Here is a 14369-nt window from a genome sequence, read left to right on the forward strand (position 1 = left end):
GTTCAGTGTTAAACAGTGAGACTCCCATAGGGTTCAGTGTTAATCAGTGAGACTCCCATAGGGTTCGGTGTTAATCAGTGAGACTCCCACAGGGTTCAGTGTTAATCAGTGAGACTCCCACAGGGTTCAGTGTTAATCAGTGAGACTCCCATAGGGTTCAGTGTTAATCAATGAGAGTCCCGCAGGGTTCAGTGTTAATCAGTGAGACTCCCATCGTGTTCAGTGTTAATCAGTGAGACTCCCATAGGGTTCAGTGTTAATCAGTGGGGCTCCCACAGGGTTCGGTGTTAATCAGTGAGACTCCCACAGGGTTCAGTGTTAATCAGTGAGACTCCCATAGGGTTCAGTGTTAATCAGTGAGACTCCCATAGGGTTCAGTGTTAATCAGTGAGACTCCCACAGGATTCAGTGTTAATCAGTGAGACACCCATAGGGTTCAGTGTTAATCAGTGAGTCTCCCACAGGGTTCAGTGTTAAACAGTGAGACTCCCATAGGGTTCAGTGTTAATCAGTGAGACTCCCATAGGGTTCGGTGTTAATCAGTGAGACTCCCACAGGGTTCAGTGTTAATCAGTGAGACTCCCACAGGGTTCAGTGTTAATCAGTGAGACTCCCATAGGGTTCAGTGTTAATCAATGAGAGTCCCGCAGGGTTCAGTGTTAATCAGTGAGACTCCCATCGTGTTCAGTGTTAATCAGTGAGACTCCCATAGGGTTCAGTGTTAATCAGTGGGGCTCCCAGAGGGTTCGGTGTTAATCAGTGAGACTCCCACAGGGTTCAGTGTTAATCAGTGAGACTCCCATAGGGTTCAGTGTTAATCAGTGAGACTCCCATAGGGTTCAGTGTTAATCAGTGAGACTCCCACAGGGTTCAGTGTTAATTAGTGAGACTCCCACAGGGTTCAGTGTTAATCAGTGAGACTCCCACAGGGTTCAGTGTTAATCAGTGAGACTCCCACAGGGCTCAGTGTTAATCAGTGAGACTCCCATAGGGTTTGGTGTTAATCAGTGAGACTCCCATAGGGTTCAGTGTTAATCAGTGAGACTCCCATAGGGTTCAGTGTTAATCAGTGAGACGCCCATAGGGTTCATTGTTTATCAGTGAGACTCCCATAGTGTTCAGTGTAAATCACTGAGACTCCCATAGGGTTCAGTGTTAATCAATGAGACTCCCATAGGGTTCAGTGTTAATCAGTGAGTCTCCTACAGGGTTCAGTGTTAATCTGTGAGGCTCCCACAGGGTTCAGTATTAAAGAGTGAGACTCCCACAGGGTTCAGTGTTAATCGGTGAGACTCCCACAAGGCTCAGTGTTAATCAGTGAGACACCCATAGGGTTCAGTGTTAATCAGTGAGACTCCCACAGTGTTCAGTGTTAATCAGTGAGACTCCCACAAGGCTCAGTGTTAATCAGTGAGACACCCATAGGGTTCAGTGTTAATCAGTGAGACTCCCATAGGGTTCAGTGTTAATCAGTGAGACTCCCATAGGGTTCAGTGTTAATCAGTGAGACTCCCATAGGGTTCAGTGTTAATCAGTGAGACTCCCACAGGGTTCAGTGTTAATCAGTGAGACACCCATAGGGTTCAGTGTTAATCAGTGAGACTCCCATAGGGTTCAGTGTTAATCAGTGAGACTCCCATAGGGTTCAGTGTTAATCAATGAAACTCCCATAGGGTTCAGTGTTAATCAGTGAGACTCCCACAGCATTCTGTGTTAATCAGTGAGACTCCCACAGGGTTCAGTGTTAATCAGTGAGACTCCCACAGGGTTCAGTGTTAATCAGTGAGACTCCCATAGTGTTCAGTGTAAATCACTGAGACTCCCATTGGGTTCAGTGTTCATCAGTGAGACTCCCATAGGGTTCAGTGTTAATTAGTGAGACTCCCATAGGGTTCGGTGTTCATCAGTGACACTCCCATAGGGTTCATAGTTAATCAGTGAGACTCCCATAGGGTTCAGTGTTAATCAGTGAGGCTCCAATAGAGTTCAGTGTTAATCAGTGAGACTCCCACAGGGTTCAGTGTTAATCAGTGAGACTCCCACATGGTTCAGTGTTAATCAGTGAGACTCCCATAGGGTTCAGTGTTAATCAGTGAGACTCCCATCATGTTCAGTGTTATTCAGTGAGACTCCCATAGGGTTCAGAGTTAATCAGTGGGGCTCCCAAAGGGTTCGGTGTTAATCAGTGAGGCTTCAATAGAGTTCATTGTTAATCAGTGAGACTCCCACAGTGTTCAGTGTTAATCAGTGAGACTCCCACAAGGCTCAGTGTTAATCAGTGAGACACCCATAGGGTTCAGTGTTAATCAGTGAGACTCCCATAGGGTACGGTGTTAATCAGTGAGACTCCCATAGGGTTCAGTGTTAATCAGTGAGACTCCCATAGGGTTCAGTGTTAATCAGTGAGACTCCCACAGGGTTCAGTGTTAATCAGTGAGACACCCATAGGGTTCAGTGTTAATCAGTGAGACTCCCATAGGGTTCAGTGTTAATCAGTGAGACTCCCATAGGGTTCAGTGTTAATCAATGAAACTCCCATAGGGTTCAGTGTTAATCAGTGAGACTCCCACAGCATTCTTTGTTAATCAGTGAGACTCCCACAGGGTTCAGTGTTAATCAGTGAGACTCCCACAGGGTTCAGTGTTAATCAGTGAGACTCCCATAGTGTTCAGTGTAAATCACTGAGACTCCCATTGGGTTCAGTGTTCATCAGTGAGACTCCCATAGGGTTCAGTGTTAATTAGTGAGACTCCCATAGGGTTCGGTGTTCATCAGTGACACTCCCATAGGGTTCATAGTTAATCAGTGAGACTCCCATAGGGTTCAGTGTTAATCAGTGAGGCTCCAATAGAGTTCAGTGTTAATCAGTGAGACTCCCACAGGGTTCAGTGTTATTCAGTGAGACTCCCATATGGTTCAGTGTTAATCAGTGAGACTCCCATAGGGTTCAGTGTTAATCAGTGAGACTCCCATCGTGTTCAGTGTTATTCAGTGAGACTCCCATAGGGTTCAGAGTTAATCAGTGGGGCTCCCACAGGGTTCGGTGTTAATCAGTGAGACTCCCACAGTGTTCAGTGTTAATCAGCGAGATTCCCATAGGGTTCAGTGTTAATCAGTGAGACTCCCACAGGGTTCAGTGTTAATCGGTAAGACTCCCATAGGGTTCAGTGTTAATCAGTGAGACTCCCATAGGGTTCAGTGTTAATCAGTGAGACGCCCATAGGGTTCATTGTTTATCAGTGAGACTCCCATAGTGTTCAGTGTAAATCACTGAGACTCCCATAGGGTTCAGTGTTAATCAATGAGACTCCCATAGGGTTCAGTGTTAATCAGTGAGTCTCCTACAGGGTTCAGTGTTAATCTGTGAGGCTCCCACAGGGTTCAGTATTAAAGAGTGAGACTCCCACAGGGTTCAGTGTTAATCGGTGAGACTCCCACAAGGCTCAGTGTTAATCAGTGAGACACCCATAGGGTTCAGTGTTAATCAGTGAGACTCCCACAGTGTTCAGTGTTAATCAGTGAGACTCCCACAAGGCTCAGTGTTAATCAGTGAGACACCCATAGGGTTCAGTGTTAATCAGTGAGACTCCCATAGGGTTCAGTGTTAATCAGTGAGACTCCCATAGGGTTCAGTGTTAATCAGTGAGACTCCCATAGGGTTCAGTGTTAATCAGTGAGACTCCCACAGGGTTCAGTGTTAATCAGTGAGACACCCATAGGGTTCAGTGTTAATCAGTGAGACTCCCATAGGGTTCAGTGTTAATCAGTGAGACTCCCATAGGGTTCAGTGTTAATCAATGAAACTCCCATAGGGTTCAGTGTTAATCAGTGAGACTCCCACAGCATTCTGTGTTAATCAGTGAGACTCCCACAGGGTTCAGTGTTAATCAGTGAGACTCCCACAGGGTTCAGTGTTAATCAGTGAGACTCCCATAGTGTTCAGTGTAAATCACTGAGACTCCCATTGGGTTCAGTGTTCATCAGTGAGACTCCCATAGGGTTCAGTGTTAATTAGTGAGACTCCCATAGGGTTCGGTGTTCATCAGTGACACTCCCATAGGGTTCATAGTTAATCAGTGAGACTCCCATAGGGTTCAGTGTTAATCAGTGAGGCTCCAATAGAGTTCAGTGTTAATCAGTGAGACTCCCACAGGGTTCAGTGTTAATCAGTGAGACTCCCACATGGTTCAGTGTTAATCAGTGAGACTCCCATAGGGTTCAGTGTTAATCAGTGAGACTCCCATCGTGTTCAGTGTTATTCAGTGAGACTCCCATAGGGTTCAGAGTTAATCAGTGGGGCTCCCAAAGGGTTCGGTGTTAATCAGTGAGGCTCCAATAGAGTTCATTGTTAATCAGTGAGACTCCCACAGTGTTCAGTGTTAATCAGTGAGACTCCCACAAGGCTCAGTGTTAATCAGTGAGACACCCATAGGGTTCAGTGTTAATCAGTGAGACTCCCATAGGGTACGGTGTTAATCAGTGAGACTCCCATAGGGTTCAGTGTTAATCAGTGAGACTCCCATAGGGTTCAGTGTTAATCAGTGAGACTCCCACAGGGTTCAGTGTTAATCAGTGAGACACCCATAGGGTTCAGTGTTAATCAGTGAGACTCCCATAGGGTTCAGTGTTAATCAGTGAGACTCCCATAGGGTTCAGTGTTAATCAATGAAACTCCCATAGGGATCAGTGTTAATCAGTGAGACTCCCACAGCATTCTTTGTTAATCAGTGAGACTCCCACAGGGTTCAGTGTTAATCAGTGAGACTCCCACAGGGTTCAGTGTTAATCAGTGAGACTCCCATAGTGTTCAGTGTAAATCACTGAGACTCCCATTGGGTTCAGTGTTCATCAGTGAGACTCCCATAGGGTTCAGTGTTAATTAGTGAGACTCCCATAGGGTTCGGTGTTCATCAGTGACACTCCCATAGGGTTCATAGTTAATCAGTGAGACTCCCATACCGTTCAGTGTTAATCAGTGAGGCTCCAATAGAGTTCAGTGTTAATCAGTGAGACTCCCACAGGGTTCAGTGTTATTCAGTGAGACTCCCATATGGTTCAGTGTTAATCAGTGAGACTCCCATAGGGTTCAGTGTTAATCAGTGAGACTCCCATCGTGTTCAGTGTTATTCAGTGAGACTCCCATAGGGTTCAGAGTTAATCAGTGGGGCTCCCACAGGGTTCGGTGTTAATCAGTGAGACTCCCACAGTGTTCAGTGTTAATCAGCGAGATTCCCATAGGGTTCAGTGTTAATCAGTGAGACTCCCACAGGGTTCAGTGTTAATCGGTAAGACTCCCATAGGGTTCAGTGTTAATCAGTGAGACTCCCACAGGGCTCAGTGTTAATCAGTGAGAGTCCCATAGGTTTCGGTGTTAATCAGTGAGACTCCCATAGGGTTCAGTTTTAATCAGTGAGACTCCCATAGGGTTCGGTGTTAATCAGTGAGACTCCCTTAGGGTTCAGTGTTAATCAGTGAGACTCCCATAGGGTTCAGTGTTAATCAGTGAGACTCCCATAGGGTTCAGTGTTAATCAGTGAGACTCCCATAGGGTTCAGTGTTAATCAGTGAGACTCCCACAGGGTTTAGTGTTAATCAGTGAGACACCCATAGGGTTCAGTGTTAATCAGTGAGACTCCCATAGGGTTCAGTGTTAATCAGTGAGACTCCCATAGGGTTCAGTGTTAATCAGTGAGACTCCCACAGGGTTCATGTGTTCATCAGTGAGACTCCCATAGGGATCAGTGTTAATCAATGAGACTCCCATAGGGTTCAGTGTTAATCAGTGAGACTCCCACAGCATTCTGTGTTAATCAGTGAGACTCCCACAGGGTTCAGTGTTAATCAGTGAGACTCCCACAGGGTTCAGTGTTAATCAGTGAGACTCCCATAGTGTTCAGTGTAAACCACTGAGACTCCCATTGGGTTCAGTGTTCATCAGTGAGACTCCCATAGGGTTCAGTGTTAATTATTGAGACTCCCATAGGGTTCGGTGTTCATCAGTGACACTCCCATAGGGTTCATAGTTAATCAGTGAGACTCCCATAGGGTTCAGTGTTAATCAGTGAGGCTCCAATAGAGTTCAGTGTTAATCAGTGAGACTCCCACAGGGTTCAGTGTTAATCAGTTAGACTCCCACATGGTTCAGTGTTAATCAGTGAGACTCCCATAGGGTTCAGTGTTAATCAGTGAGACTCCCATAGGGTTCAGTGTTAATCAGTGAGACTCCCATAGGGTTCAGTGTTAATCAGTGAGACTCCCATAGGGTTCAGTGTTAATCAGTGAGACTCCCACAGGGTTTTGTGTTAATCAGTGAGACACCCATAGGGTTCAGTGTTAATCAGTGAGACTCCCATAGGGTTCAGTGTTAATCAGTGAGACTCCCATAGGGTTCAGTGTTAATCAGTGAGACTCCCACAGGGTTCATGTGTTCATCAGTGAGACTCCCATAGGGATCAGTGTTAATCAATGAGACTCCCATAGGGTTCAGTGTTAATTAGTGAGACTCCCACAGCATTCTGTGTTAATCAGTGAGACTCCCACAGGGTTCAGTGTTAATCAGTGAGACTCCCACAGGGTTCAGTGTTAATCAGTGAGACTCCCATAGTGTTCAGTGTAAACCACTGAGACTCCCATTGGGTTCAGTGTTCATCAGTGAGACTCCCATAGGGTTCATTGTTAATTAGTGAGACTCCCATAGGGTTCGGTGTTCATCAGTGACACTCCCATAGGGTTCATAGTTAATCAGTGAGACTCCCATAGGGTTCAGTGTTAATCAGTGAGGCTCCAATAGAGTTCAGTGTTAATCAGTGAGACTCCCACAGGGTTCAGTGTTAATCAGTTAGACTCCCACATGGTTCAGTGTTAATCAGTGAGACTCCCATAGGGTTCAGTGTTAATCAGTGAGACTCCCATCGTGTTCAGTGTTATTCAGTGAGACTCCCATAGGGTTCAGAGTTAATCAGTGGGGCTCCCACCTGGTTCGGTGTTAATCAGTGAGACTCCCACAGTGTTCAGTGTTAATCAGCGAGATTCCCTTAGGGTTCAGTGTTAATCAGTGAGACTCCCACAGGGTTCAGTGTTAATCGGTAAGACTCCCATAGGGTTCAGTGTTAATCAGTGAGACTCCCACAGGGCTCAGTGTTAATCAGTGAGAGTCCCATAGGTTTCGGTGTTAATCAGTGAGACTCCCATAGGGTTCAGTTTTAATCAGTGAGACTCCCATAGGGTTCGGTGTTAATCAGTGAGACTCCCTTAGGGTTCAGTGTTAATCAGTGAGACTCCCATAGGGTTCAGTGTTAATCAGTGAGACTCCCATAGGGTTCAGTGTTAATCAATGAGACTCCCACAGGGCTCAGTGTTAATCAGTGAGACTCCCACAGGGTTCAGTGTTAATCAAAGAGACTCCCAAATGGTTCAGTGTTAATCAGAGAGACTCCCATCGTGTTCAGTGTTAATCAGTGAGACTCCCATAGGGTTCAGTGTTAATCAGTGGGGCTCCCACAGGTTCGGTTTTAATAAGTGAGACTCCCACAGGGTTTAGTGTTAATCAGTGAGACTCCCATAGGGTTCAGTGTTAATCAGTGAGACTCCCACAGGGTTCAGTGTTAATCAGCGACATTCCCATAGGGTTCAGTGTTAATCAGTGAGACTCCCACAGGGTTCAGTGTTAATCGGTGAGACTCCCATAGGGTTCAGTGTTAATCAGTGAGCCTCCCACAGGGTTCAGTGTTAATCAGTGAGACTCCCATAGTGTTCAGTGTAAACCACTGAGACTCCCATTGGGTTCAGTGTTCATCAGTGAGACTCCCATAGGGTTCAGTGTTAATTAGTGAGACTCCCATAGGGTTCGGTGTTCATCAGTGACACTCCCATAGGGTTCATAGTTAATCAGTGAGACTCCCATAGGGTTCAGTGTTAATCAGTGAGGCTCCAATAGAGTTCAGTGTTAATCAGTGAGACTCCCACAGGGTTCAGTGTTAATCAGTTAGACTCCCACATGGTTCAGTGTTAATCAGTGAGACTCCCATAGGGTTCAGTGTTAATCAGTGAGACTCCCATAGGGTTCAGTGTTAATCAGTGAGACTCCCATAGGGTTCAGTGTTAATCAGTGAGACTCCCATAGGGTTCAGTGTTAATCAGTGAGACTCCCACAGGGTTTAGTGTTAATCAGTGAGACACCCATAGGGTTCAGTGTTAATCAGTGAGACTCCCATAGGGTTCAGTGTTAATCAGTGAGACTCCCATAGGGTTCAGTGTTAATCAGTGAGACTCCCACAGGGTTCATGTGTTCATCAGTGAGACTCCCATAGGGATCAGTGTTAATCAATGAGACTCCCATAGGGTTCAGTGTTAATCAGTGAGACTCCCACAGCATTCTGTGTTAATCAGTGAGACTCCCACAGGGTTCAGTGTTAATCAGTGAGACTCCCACAGGGTTCAGTGTTAATCAGTGAGACTCCCATAGTGTTCAGTGTAAACCACTGAGACTCCCATTGGGTTCAGTGTTCATCAGTGAGACTCCCATAGGGTTCAGTGTTAATTAGTGAGACTCCCATAGGGTTCGGTGTTCATCAGTGACACTCCCATAGGGTTCATAGTTAATCAGTGAGACTCCCATAGGGTTCAGTGTTAATCAGTGAGGCTCCAATAGAGTTCAGTGTTAATCAGTGAGACTCCCACAGGGTTCAGTGTTAATCAGTTAGACTCCCACATGGTTCAGTGTTAATCAGTGAGACTCCCATAGGGTTCAGTGTTAATCAGTGAGACTCCCATCGTGTTCAGTGTTATTCAGTGAGACTCCCATAGGGTTCAGAGTTAATCAGTGGGGCTCCCACCTGGTTCGGTGTTAATCAGTGAGACTCCCACAGTGTTCAGTGTTAATCAGCGAGATTCCCTTAGGGTTCAGTGTTAATCAGTGAGACTCCCACAGGGTTCAGTGTTAATCGGTAAGACTCCCATAGGGTTCAGTGTTAATCAGTGAGACTCCCACAGGGCTCAGTGTTAATCAGTGAGAGTCCCATAGGTTTCGGTGTTAATCAGTGAGACTCCCATAGGGTTCAGTTTTAATCAGTGAGACTCCCATAGGGTTCGGTGTTAATCAGTGAGACTCCCTTAGGGTTCAGTGTTAATCAGTGAGACTCCCATAGGGTTCATTGTTAATCAGTGAGACTCCCATAGGGTTCAGTGTTAATCAATGAGACTCCCACAGGGCTCAGTGTTAATCAGTGAGACTCCCACAGGGTTCAGTGTTAATCAAAGAGACTCCCAAATGGTTCAGTGTTAATCAGAGAGACTCCCATCGTGTTCAGTGTTAATCAGTGAGACTCCCATAGGGTTCAGTGTTAATCAGTGGGGCTCCCACAGGTTCGGTTTTAATAAGTGAGACTCCCACAGGGTTCAGTGTTAATCAGTGAGACTCCCATAGGGTTCAGTGTTAATCAGTGAGACTCCCACAGGGTTCAGTGTTAATCAGCGACATTCCCATAGGGTTCAGTGTTAATCAGTGAGACTCCCACAGGGTTCAGTGTTAATCGGTGAGACTCCCATAGGGTTCGGTGTTAATCAGTGAGACTCCCACAGGGTTCAGTGTTAATCAGTGAGACACCCACAGGGTTCAGTGTTAATCAGTGAGACTCCCACAGGGTTCAGTGTTAATCAGCGAGATTCCCATAGGCTTCAGTGTTAATCAGTGAGACTCCCACATGGCTCAGTGTTAATCAGTGAGAGTCCCATAGGGTTCGGTGTTAATCAGTGAGACTCCCACAGGGTTCAGTGTTAATCAGTGAGACTCCCATAGGGTTCGGTGTTAATCAGTGAGACTCCCACAGGGTTCAGTGTTAATCGGTAAGACTCCCATAGGGTTCAGTGTTAATCAGTGAGACTCCCACAGGGCTCAGTGTTAATCAGTGAGAGTCCCATAGGTTTCGGTGTTAATCAGTGAGACACCCATAGGGTTCAGTTTTAATCAGTGAGACTCCCATAGGGTTCGGTGTTAATCAGTGAGACTCCCTTAGGGTTCAGTGTTAATCAGTGAGACTCCCATAGGGTTCAGTGTTAATCAGTGAGACTCCCATAGGGTTCAGTGTTAATCAATGAGACTCCCACAGGGCTCAGTGTTAATCAGTGAGACTCCCACAGGGTTCAGTGTTAATCAAAGAGACTCCCAAATGGTTCAGTGTTAATCAGAGAGACTCCCATCGTGTTCAGTGTTAATCAGTGAGACTCCCATAGGGTTCAGTGTTAATCAGTGGGGCTCCCACAGGTTCGGTTTTAATAAGTGAGACTCCCACAGGGTTCAGTGTTAATCAGTGAGACTCCCATAGGGTTCAGTGTTAATCAGTGAGACTCCCACAGGGTTCAGTGTTAATCAGCGACATTCCCATAGGGTTCAGTGTTAATCAGTGAGACTCCCATAGGGTTCGGTGTTCATCAGTGACACTCCCATAGGGTTCATAGTTAATCAGTGAGACTCCCATAGGGTTCAGTGTTAATCAGTGAGGCTCCAATAGAGTTCAGTGTTAATCAGTGAGACTCCCACAGGGTTCAGTGTTAATCAGTTAGACTCCCACATGGTTCAGTGTTAATCAGTGAGACTCCCATAGGGTTCAGTGTTAATCAGTGAGACTCCCATCGTGTTCAGTGTTATTCAGTGAGACTCCCATAGGGTTCAGAGTTAATCAGTGGGGCTCCCACCTGGTTCGGTGTTAATCAGTGAGACTCCCACAGTGTTCAGTGTTAATCAGCGAGATTCCCTTAGGGTTCAGTGTTAATCAGTGAGACTCCCACAGGGTTCAGTGTTAATCGGTAAGACTCCCATAGGGTTCAGTGTTAATCAGTGAGACTCCCACAGGGCTCAGTGTTAATCAGTGAGAGTCCCATAGGTTTCGGTGTTAATCAGTGAGACTCCCATAGGGTTCAGTTTTAATCAGTGAGACTCCCATAGGGTTCGGTGTTAATCAGTGAGACTCCCTTAGGGTTCAGTGTTAATCAGTGAGACTCCCATAGGGTTCAGTGTTAATCAGTGAGACTCCCATAGGGTTCAGTGTTAATCAATGAGACTCCCACAGGGCTCAGTGTTAATCAGTGAGACTCCCACAGGGTTCAGTGTTAATCAAAGAGACTCCCAAATGGTTCAGTGTTAATCAGAGAGACTCCCATCGTGTTCAGTTTTAATCAGTGAGACTCCCATAGGGTTCAGTGTTAATCAGTGGGGCTCCCACAGGTTCGGTTTTAATAAGTGAGACTCCCACAGGGTTCAGTGTTAATCAGTGAGACTCCCATAGGGTTCAGTGTTAATCAGTGAGACTCCCACAGGGTTCAGTGTTAATCAGCGACATTCCCATAGGGTTCAGTGTTAATCAGTGAGACTCCCACAGGGTTCAGTGTTAATCGGCGAGACTCCCATAGGGTTCGGTGTTAATCAGTGAGACTCCCACAGGGTTCAGTGTTAATCAGTGAGACACCCACAGGGTTCAGTGTTAATCAGTGAGACTCCCACAGGGTTCAGTGTTAATCAGCGAGATTCCCATAGGCTTCAGTGTTAATCAGTGAGACTCCCACAGGGTTCAGTGTTAATCGGTGAAACTCCCATAGGGTTCAGTGTTAATCAGTGATACTCCCACATGGCTCAGTGTTAATCAGTGAGAGTCCCATAGGGTTCGGTGTTAATCAGTGAGACTACCACAGGGTTCAGTGTTAATCAGTGAGACTCCCATAGGGTTCGGTGTTAATCAGTGAGACTCCCACAGGGTTCAGTGTTAATCGGTAAGACTCCCATAGGGTTCAGTGTTAATCAGTGAGACTCCCACAGGGCTCAGTGTTAATCAGTGAGAGTCCCATAGGTTTCGGTGTTAATCAGTGAGACTCCCATAGGGTTCAGTTTTAATCAGTGAGACTCCCATAGGGTTCGGTGTTAATCAGTGAGACTCCCTTAGGGTTCAGTGTTAATCAGTGAGACTCCCATAGGGTTCAGTGTTAATCAGTGAGACTCCCATAGGGTTCAGTGTTAATCAATGAGACTCCCACAGGGCTCAGTGTTAATCAGTGAGACTCCCACAGGGTTCAGTGTTAATCAAAGAGACTCCCAAATGGTTCAGTGTTAATCAGAGAGACTCCCATCGTGTTCAGTGTTAATCAGTGAGACTCCCATAGGGTTCAGTGTTAATCAGTGGGGCTCCCACAGGTTCGGTTTTAATAAGTGAGACTCCCACAGGGTTCAGTGTTAATCAGTGAGACTCCCATAGGGTTCAGTGTTAATCAGTGAGACTCCCACAGGGTTCAGTGTTAATCAGCGACATTCCCATAGGGTTCAGTGTTAATCAGTGAGACTCCCATAGGGTTCGGTGTTAATCAGTGAGACTCCCACAGGGTTCAGTGTTAATCAGTGAGACACCCACAGGGTTCAGTGTTAATCAGTGAGACTCCCACAGGGTTCAGTGTTAATCAGCGAGATTCCCATAGGCTTCAGTGTTAATCAGTGAGACTCCCACAGGGTTCAGTGTTAATCGGTGAAACTCCCATAGGGTTCAGTGTTAATCAGTGATACTCCCACATGGCTCAGTGTTAATAAGTGAGAGTCCCATAGGGTTCGGTGTTAATCAGTGAGACTCCCACAGGGTTCAGTGTTAATCAGTGAGACTCCCATAGGGTTCGGTGTTAATCAGTGAGACTCCCATAGGGTTCAGTGTTAATCAGTGAGACTCCCATAGGATTCACTGTTAATCAGTGAGACTCCCATAGGGTTCAGTTTTGATCGATGAGACTCCCACAGGGCTTAGTGTTAATCAATGAGAATCCCACAGGGCTCAGTGTTAATCAGTGAGACTCCCATAGGGTTCAGTGTTAATCAGTGAGATTCCCATAGGGTTCAGTGTTAATCAGTGAGACTCCCACAGGGTTCAGTGTTAATCAGTGAGATTCCCATAGGGTTCAGTGTTAATCAGTGAGACTCCCACAGGGTTCAGTGTTAATCAGTGAGACACCCATAGGGTTCAGTGTTAATCAGTGAGACTCCCATAGGGTTCAGTGTTAATCAATGAGACTCCCACAGGGCTCAGTGTTAATCAGTGAGACTCCCACAGGGTTCAGTGTTAATCAGTGAGACTCCCACAGGGTTCTGTGTTAATCATTGAGACTCCCACAGGGTTCAGTGTTAATCAGTGAGACTCCCATAGGGTTCAGGGTTAATCAGTGAGACTCCCATAGGGTTAGGTGTTAATCAGTAAGACTCCCACATGGTTCAGTGTTAATCAGTGAGACTCCCATAGGGTTCAGTGTTAATCAGTGAGACTCCCACAGGGTTCAGTGTTAATCAGTGAGACTCCCACAGGGTTCAGTGTTAATCAGCGAGATTCCCATAGGCTTCAGTGTTAATCAGTGAGACTCCCACAGGGTTCAGTGTTAATCGGTGAAACTCCCATAGGGTTCAGTGTTAATCAGTGATACTCCCACATGGCTCAGTGTTAATCAGTGAAAGTCCCATAGGGTTCGGTGTTAATCAGTGAGACTCCCATAGGGTTCAGTTTTGATCGATGAGACTCCCACAGGGCTCAGTGTTAATCAGTGAGAATCCCACAGGGCTCAGTGTTAATCAGTGAGACTCCCATAGGGTTCAGTGTTAATCAGTGAGATTCCCATAGGGTTCAGTGTTAATCAGTGAGACTCCCACAGGGTTCAGTGTTAATCAGTGAGACTCCCATAGGGTTCAGTGTTAATCAGTGAGACTCCCACAGGGTTCAGTGTTAATCAGTGAGACACCCATAGGGTTCAGTGTTAATCAGTGAGACTCCCAAAGGGTTCAGTGTTAATCAATGAGACTCCCACAGGGCGCAGTGTTAATCAGTGAGACTCCCACAGGGTTCAGTGTTAATCAGTGAGACTCCCACAGGGTTCTGTGTTAATCAGTGAGACTCCCACAGGGTTCAGTGTTAATCAGTGAGACTCCCATAGGGTTCAGTGTTAATCAGTGAGACTCCCATAGGGTTAGGTGTTAATCAGTAAGACTCCCACAGGGTTCAGTGTTAATCAGTGAGACTCCCATAGGGTGCAGTGTTAATCAGTGAGACTCCCACAGGGTTCAGTGTTAATCAGTGAGACTCCCACAGGGTTCAGTGTTAATCAGCGAGATTCCCATAGGCTTCAGTGTTAATCAGTGAGACTCCCACAGGGTTCAGTGTTAATCGGTGAAACTCCCATAGGGTTCAGTGTTAATCAGTGATACTCCCACATGGCTCAGTGTTAATCAGTGAAAGTCCCATAGGGTTCTGTGTTAATCAGTGAGACTCCCATAGGGTTCAGTGTTAATCAGTGAGACTCCCATAGGGTTCGGTGTTAATCAGTGAGACTCCCATAGGGTTCAGTGTTAATCAGTG

The sequence above is a fragment of the Petromyzon marinus genome, chromosome 49, assembly GCF_048934315.1.
Source record: "Petromyzon marinus isolate PM22_M1 ecotype Great Lakes invasive population chromosome 49, UKy_Petmar_22M1.pri1.0, whole genome shotgun sequence".
Classification (NCBI taxonomy): Eukaryota; Metazoa; Chordata; class Hyperoartia; order Petromyzontiformes; family Petromyzontidae; genus Petromyzon; species Petromyzon marinus.